Here is an 8811-nt window from a genome sequence, read left to right on the forward strand (position 1 = left end):
AATCCCTATACTTGCTTCATACTCACCCATGCTTATTTGTAGGGGGAGCTTTCGCTCTCTTAATTCTTTTGTCCCCTTTTTGATGTTGTCAAAGGGGGAGAAATATTGTGAGTATATCTATCTTGTTTGTTTATATGCATGTGAGTTATTATCTTGTATATGTTCATTTCCTTCATGCATATATTCCTTTTTGTAAATTGTTTGTCATCATCAAAAAGGGGGAGATTGTTGGCCTTCTTGTTTTGATGATGTTTAACAAACAATTTATTACTAATGTTGTTTGTCTAGTGTTTGTGCATTCCTATGTTTTGTAGACAAACAACGTTGTTGGAGGATGGATGGAATAGAGCTTCAACGATCATATCCAAAGGAGGTTGGCGGAATGTCGGTGAAGCCTTGCTATTCAAAGTTCAAGATCCAAGTTCAAGCTTCATCCGCGAGATTACCAAGTCAAGCTTATTGAAGATCAAGATCATTGCTTGGGTAATTTAGTTTAGGAATTTATATTATGTGTGTTAGTACTTTAAGCTCAATCATATACACACATACACGTTTTGGTTTTTGTATATATATAGTTATATATATACATATATGTTTTGGTTTGATAGTTTTCAAGTTTTACTATGAAACAAATGAATAGAATTGGAAAATACTATTTTGTTTCATGTTTATATGCCTATATATGATTTCACCTTTAACAAGCTTATATTTAATGAAATCATATTTAGTGTTTTGAATATATTGCATAGAATATGCAATTTTATGAAAATATTGTATTTCTAGGTTATAGACTTCATAACAACATGTTATATCTTTTATCAAGTCTATACAATCATTTCATAAGGTTTCAAAATGTTGTTTAAGTCAAAATATCAAAATATCAACTTTCAGGTTTTCATGTTTTGGACTATTTTGTAAAATGATGATATTTTTCATTTGGGAAGTCCTTTTTCGAAACCAGTCGTTGTAGCATGTTTATTATCATGTCTATAATCATTCCCCAAAGTTTTACATTTTTTGGAATTTGTTTGATATTTTTAAACAGCTTTTTAAAATCAGCAAATCAGGTTTTTCAGCTGTGTCAGATTTCGGTCGACCGACCCGGTCGACCGATCAGTTGGTTTTTCAGCATTGGGCGACAGAGAGTCTGTCGGTCGACCGGTCCGGTCGACCGAGAGCTCCATCGGTCGACCGCACCGGTCGACCGAAGATGTCAGCTTGTGGTTTCTCGTTTTCGACCTGGATAACGGTCGACCGAATTTTCCGTCGGTCGACCGAACTTTTCCATCGGTCGACCGACAGAATTTCCGGTCGACCGACGATGGCTTTTACTGTTTCCAACGGCTAGTTTTTGTACCGTTGGCTGGGTCTTTTGGTCTTTTGTTTTGGGTGTTTTTGCTGAGTTGCTTAGAGGGTATATATACCCCATTGCTGATGTCTTTTCAAATATATATAAAGAGAGTTTTAAAAACAAGTTTTAACAAGTTTTAAACAAGGGTTTAAACCTGTTTAGTTTTGGTTTAAGTTTGTTTTGGGTTTGCTGTTACAAAGAGGAGTTTACATCAACTATTGAAGAGTTCATCTTCAACATTTCATCATCCTCCCTTTGTGTTTAGAGAAGTTTTCTTAACTCTTTTCCCTAGCAATTTCATTATTGATTTATCATATATTAATTATTGCTAGTTTGCTATTTGAGTTAGATTTCATTTTACTCATTGTTACACACACCCACATTGAGCTTTTAGTATTTACATACATAGTATAGTTGGGTGGTGAGAGATTGTAACTTTGGGTTGTGCTTTCATTGTGTTCTACCTTGTTAGAGAGAACAATCATTTGTTATATTGTGCTTATTGAGAAATTCACTTTGTAATACACTTGTACACCAAGTGAGGAGTGTGTGGTGAGAGTCGGGGATCGTCCCAAGAGGAGTGACGTCGGTTGACGAGCCTAGGGAGAGTTTGTAACCGAGCACTTAAGGGAGATACGGCTAGGTCCAACACTTAGTGGGTGGAGAGTGTGATTGCAAGAGTGTGAGTTGTAGAGTTTTCGGTTAGCTAGAAAACCGAGTGTGTAGAAGAAGTTCCGGCTTCCAAACCGGATTGTGTTAGTGGATTTCTCCCCGGGAGTGGGGAGCGGAGACGTAGGACGGAAGGTCCGAACTCCGTGATCATATTGCTTGTTTGAGTGTGCTTTGGCGTTCATTCATATTTATGTTCATATCTTATATCGCCATTGTCATTAGCTCATTATCTATATCATCCACTATCTAGTTCATATTGTTTACCCTTGTGTTAGTTTATATATCTTTGCATATATATTTCATCATATAGGATATATCTCATTGTTTACATTGCTTATCCTAGCTTACAAATATTGTTGTACTTTATACTTGCTAGGATAACGTATTAATTAATTTTAATTAGCATTTAAATCGGATTAGATTAGCATAAGACCCTAATCACCCCTCCTCTAGGGTCTAACACACAGGTTTCTAAGTCTTAAACAGGACACACTAGGACACACTAGTCATGAATTTCTAACGGTTTTCAAACATAACAAAGTGTAATAAATGCAACTAATCATATACAACAAGATCATAGTATACATAATTAAAATTAAGAAACATAAATCATGAAAAATTCATAATAATACATTTTCTAAAATAAATCCTTTAAAATTATTTATAAATGTTCTAAAATAATTCCTTTTATAAAACTTTCTTAAATTGTTGAAATTATTCTAAATTGATACTTATTCTAAAATAAATTCTTTTAAATTATTTATAATTATTCTAAAAAAATTATTCTAAATTGATACTTATTCTAAAATAAATTCTTTTAAATTATTTATAATTATTCTAAAATAAATCTTTCGTCAAATAAATTCTATTAATTTATTATAATTACTCTAAAATGATTTTTCGCCAAAATAGTAATTATCTAAAATTGATTATTTTGTCATTAAATTCTTTAAAAATCATAAATTAATCTAAAATAATTTTATTTATTTTATCTTTACAGTATCTATTATCACAATATTATTTTTAATATCATTCGTCAAATAAATCCGTGCAGGTCATCACAGTATATGTATTATAACGTGAATGGTCATACGTTATTGTCCACAGTCCATTTCGTTCACAACAGTTCTATACGTTATATTTCTCAGTCCAATATGTTCACGACAGTTCTATATTTGTAACGAGTAATTATTCGGGTAATGAGTTCTTATGCATAATTGATCTGTGATCAATCTAAAATTGTACTGAGCAAGAATAGAGATCTTGTAAGCAACTAATTAATTCAGAGCGGTCTAAGAATTGAATGATAAGTCAAAAGAGTATCAGGATCTTGTCTCGGGGTTCGTCGAACGAATCGACGTCGACGGGTCCGCGGGTCGAATCGAAGGCGGTGGAGCGCGACGTCGGCTATGCACTGCAGGAGGAAGGCGACAGCGACATCGGCGACGGGCGATCTCTGGCGTCGGCTACGGGGCTGTAGGGGTCTGCTGTCCGGCTGGCTGCAAGGGCGGCACTGTCGCGGGTTCACGGCCTGCAAGAGGAGGCGGGGGCCTGCTGATCTGGTGGGCTGGAAGAATGGCCGCAGGGGTAGGCGAGCGGGGAGGAGGTGATGGGGGTTGGAGAGCCTGGTCGGCGGCCTTGCTCAGGTCGACGGCCTGCAGGCGGCGGGAGAGGGCACGGCGGCGGCGGCTGGATAGAGAGGCGGCGCTGGCAGTCGCAGTGGGGCAGACGCGGCTGGCTTGGGGGTTCGTGCGCAACGATGAGAGAGCGGGGCTTGGGGGTCGACGGTGGCCAGAGGCGGCGAGATCGGGGTCAAGCACCGCGTGAGGGGTGAAAACGAGAAGCGCTCGCTTGGTGGATGGCCGGAGCAGGCGGCTGGCGGTGGTCGGCCGTTTGTGAGGTGGGCAGGTCGACGAGGCCAGTGGGGGAGGCGTGGCCGGAGCTGATAAGGGGAGGCTGGCGGAGCTCGAGCAAGAGCAGAGAGAGCAAGAGAGAGAGAGAGAGAGAGAGAAGAGAGAGAGAGTAGAGAAGAGAGAGAAGAGATGCAGCTGTGCTACGAGAGAAGAGAGATCTGTAGCTGGCGTTTAAATAGGAAAATTTTGAATAAAAAAATTAAAAAAATAAAATAAATACTGGAGAGATGATGCGCGTGGAGTCGTCTTCTTGGAAAAAAAAGAGGAGTGAGAGAAACGTGATGAGGGGTTGTTGGGTTTGCGGGAGCAACACTTGGAGTATTTTCAAATAGTTTTAGGTATTTAAACGAAAATAATTAAAATAAATAATTTTGGGTACTTAAAAATTAAACTAATTACATAATAATTATCTACAAATAAAAACGTACATGTTGAGCTAATACAACAGTTGATACGAAATAGTCGAAATATACACATATTGTACAATTAAATGGAAATAATTAATAATAAAAATATATTTACTTACATTTAAAATCAAATAATTATGTGACAATTATCTACACGATAAAACGTACCAGTTATGCTAATACGACAGCTGATACGTAATAATTAAAATAATACAATAATTTACACAAATAATACGTAATTAATAATTCAACATAATACAAGAATTAATACGTAATAGTAATAATAATACGACGTATTATTTAAAATAATACGTAATAGTATCAGTAACACAACGGATAAATCCCAAAAATTTTCATTGCACTAAATTAATTTATAAATATCAAAATCATTTAAATAAATATATAATCAGATTTTTAAATCATAGAAAATTCTAGAAAATCAAGAAAAATACAATACTCTTTTAAAAATAATATTTTAAAATACCAAAAATTTATTTTAACTAGTATTAAAATTTTACGGTCATTACATTCTACCCCCCTTAAAACAAATTCCGTCCTCGGAATTCAAAATACGTGTGACGCACAAAGAACCCAAGGACAAGAATATGGAAATGAGGTCATAGCACGTCATGACAAATGTGTGAGCAATGTTGAATGAGGAAATGGATGTGTATATTATAAGTTATACAAGACACAATAGAGAATAATTCATGAGAATCAGAAGTGAATAGTCAATGCAAATATATAAAGCAAATCAAGGTCATAAGAAAGTCTGATATGTAGTATAAATAATAAGAATGATGTAAGTATAACATATAGAGAGTGAACACATGATTGAAAGAGATTGCTTAAGCATGTATATTAAATAAATAATTAATACAAATAATTAATACGTATCAAATTATAATATAACATAACATCTAGACGTAAGCAAAAATATAAATATAAGTCAACACAGTTTAATAGCAAAGAAGTCAACAACAAATATACAATTATAAAAAATACAATATCAACACGATATTATTGATATAGTATCCTAAGATGACACATTACAACGTTAAACCATAATCAATAACACATAATTGGTAAAATACAACAAATATATAGTATAAAAATATGATATAAAATATAAATTCATAATTCAAATAATTGTCAATCACTAGAATATATGATAAAGCGTATCAACTCTACAATATAAATAACAAAGAAGGTAAAAGATAAAATCTCAACAAAGTATAAATAATCATTCGTAGCATGATAAATCACAAAAACACAAATATACAATAATAATAACAGATGAATCATATACAAGCAAAATCAAAAGAAACAATTGAAGATTAGGTAAGCAAAATAAAATAGTAAGGAATCAAACATATATATATATTAGATAAACATAATGTATAACATAAGAGACATGAAAATAATAATAAACATATCAAATCATAATAAAAATATTATACAATCAGTTAGTATAATAGATATTCAACTATACAAAATATAGTTACAAACAAATCATATTCAACCAAATAAGACATATAAGACAAACTTCCAAAAATAAAAATTTGTAATTATGTTAAAAAGTTCAAATATAATATTACAGCAACATATAGCAACATATGGTTAAAATAGTCAAAACATAAACGCACGTAAGGAAGCATAGAGATAAAAATAATAAAAAAAATAGCAAACAGTAAAGATAGAAACACATCAATATATATAGACAAACAAACAGAGGCAGTCATAATAATAATCAATAGCATAATGAAGCGATACACAATAATTATTAGCATACAACAGTTATATATCACAGAGGAAATATTGCAAAATCATAAACAGGTTCGAAGAAACACAATATCAAAGTATAAAAATAAAATATATCAAAGCAAAAGATAAACAAGATTCAGAACCATATGATGTGTATAGCAAATATAATCATCATGTATAATAAGCGTTAAAATGAAAACATAAGCATATAAAAGTTTGAATACTCATAGTTTAATAATGCTAACAAGATAAACTATGATGAAAATAGTCACAAAATATTATATGACAAAATAGACATAATAACAATAAGTAATACTAAATAAACATATTATATACAACATAATAAGAATGACTTAATTATATATGTATCCGACAAATAATATAATAAAATAAAATATTAGCAATATTCATAAGGTAAATAATAAATATAAACAAGATACAACATTAATAATCATTACGGTATAATATCAATTCAGATGTAGCAATATATGGCATAGTAATCAAAATCACATAAATACAATCAATATAAGTATTCATAAATAAAGATGTATAATACATAAAACATGAATTATGAAAAATAAAATAGATTTATAAACAAATAAAAACATAAGAAGAGCATAAATCCATATAATAAAAACACTGATATATTGTAGATAAATATATCATGAATGATTGATGGACATGTGAACATAAACACTGATAATACATGAAACAGAACACGATTAGACAAGTTGATACTAAAAATGATGAATGACTATAAATTAATGAAAATATATTTTGTAAATATAATAATACACGTGAATACACCATAATGAGGAAAAAATAGTAATTATAAAATAATGAAAAAGTAAAACATAACACAAGTAACGAAAATAATGAATAGAGAATGAACAACAAACAATGATATAATAAAAGACATAAACATCTAAAAATACTATAAAATAAATACAAAAATTAACACGCGTATACAATGTATATTGTTATAATGATAAAACAACACATATCGAAAACGAAGCAAACAACTACAAATATGTAAATACATTATATACAAACATGAATAAATACTATACATACCCACAAACGCATATTAGAATTACCTCTTATATTAATTATAAAAGGATAATAATTAATGTAACTATATAGTTAGTAACTCAACTCTAAACTTAACAATATGAATAATTGCTTAAATATCAAAATACATGGCTCTTAAAAATAACAAAACCAATGTGAACATACTAAAATAATCTCACAAGACAAAACTTACTGATAAGAAACTATATACTGAAAATGTAAAGGATAAGAATATAGTGCATATGTAGAATATTAAATTCATGAACTTATTAAAGTATATCACGAAAATACGAACAATATACAATAATCTAAAACATAGGTAATTAATAGATGATATGATAGAAAAACGAACTCATACAAAATTTAGATATGCTAAAATATTTTTAAACACAAGAAAATAATTTGAATATCAGATATACTATGTAATGAATATATGAAATCTGGAGCTATACAAAATAATTAATGATATGATTTGAACAATTAACAATACATAATTAGTAATTGTATATATTTTTTATGAAAAAACACATAATATAACACTATGCGTGATACATAAAATAATGTAATAAATAATACAGAAATCAATACAATCAAATGATATATAAGTCAAATCAAAGAAATATAGTTGTAAAAATAATAACATATATAACGACGACCGATACGAGGAAAGATGAATTATAGGTAGAGTGTGTAATCGCAAAGCGATGAAACAAGAATAGTGGGAAGCCCCGGAGTTAAAGAATGATAAGATAAGGACGAAAGGAAATCTATCAAGAAAATAGGATAAGGGCTCAAGGATAGTCTCACGGATGAAATATGATATGTTTCTAAATTGTCTATTATATTCTCACTGGTGGGAACTCGGGACCGTGATCGGAATCGTGACTAGGACCGTGACCTGCATGGGCCACCACTAAAACCTGTCATGCCCCGCTTTCTAAAATACCGGGAATCGGAACGTGAACAAGCCCACGACGTATTAGATTAAGAAGAAATATCATTTTTTTTCTTTTCTTCTCAACCTAATACGCTAAGCGTCTGGAAACAATACAATGCAAAGGCACAGGTCCCCGATCACAGTAGCGAGAATATAATAAACAACACAGACAGGAAATATACATATCACAACTGAAATATCATCCGAGACACAAAGTTTGGGTCAAACATGCCCTTATTACAAACAGTTCAACTAAAATAAGAAAATACATAGTTCGACAAAATAAGAAGGAAGTACTGCAAAATAACTAAGTTCCTCGAAAGATTAAAGGATAAGGTACTACATAAGTAATCTAGCGTCCATCAGTGATTACGTAGAAGAAAAGGCTAAGCTTCCGGCTGTTCTTCTGTTCCACCTGGAAGACACTCCGACTGAGAATCCTCCGGCTCCTGGCGATCTCACAGCTGGATATGTTCTTCCTCTAAGTCTGACGTACACCAGAGAAAACAGGTGTAAGTCAGGGTGCATGACACATGGCAAGATCCCAAAAGGAAGAATAGAACGGTCGTGCGACCAATGCAATAATGGTAATAACAATGAGAATAGAACGGTCGTGCGACCAATGCAATAATGGTAATAACAATGGAAACATGCAACTGAAATACTAATAATCTAAATATAATTTACTACTAGAAT

Source organism: Asparagus officinalis, chromosome 3 (assembly GCF_001876935.1).
Source record: "Asparagus officinalis chromosome 3, Aspof.V1, whole genome shotgun sequence".
Lineage (NCBI taxonomy): Eukaryota > Viridiplantae > Streptophyta > Magnoliopsida > Asparagales > Asparagaceae > Asparagus > Asparagus officinalis.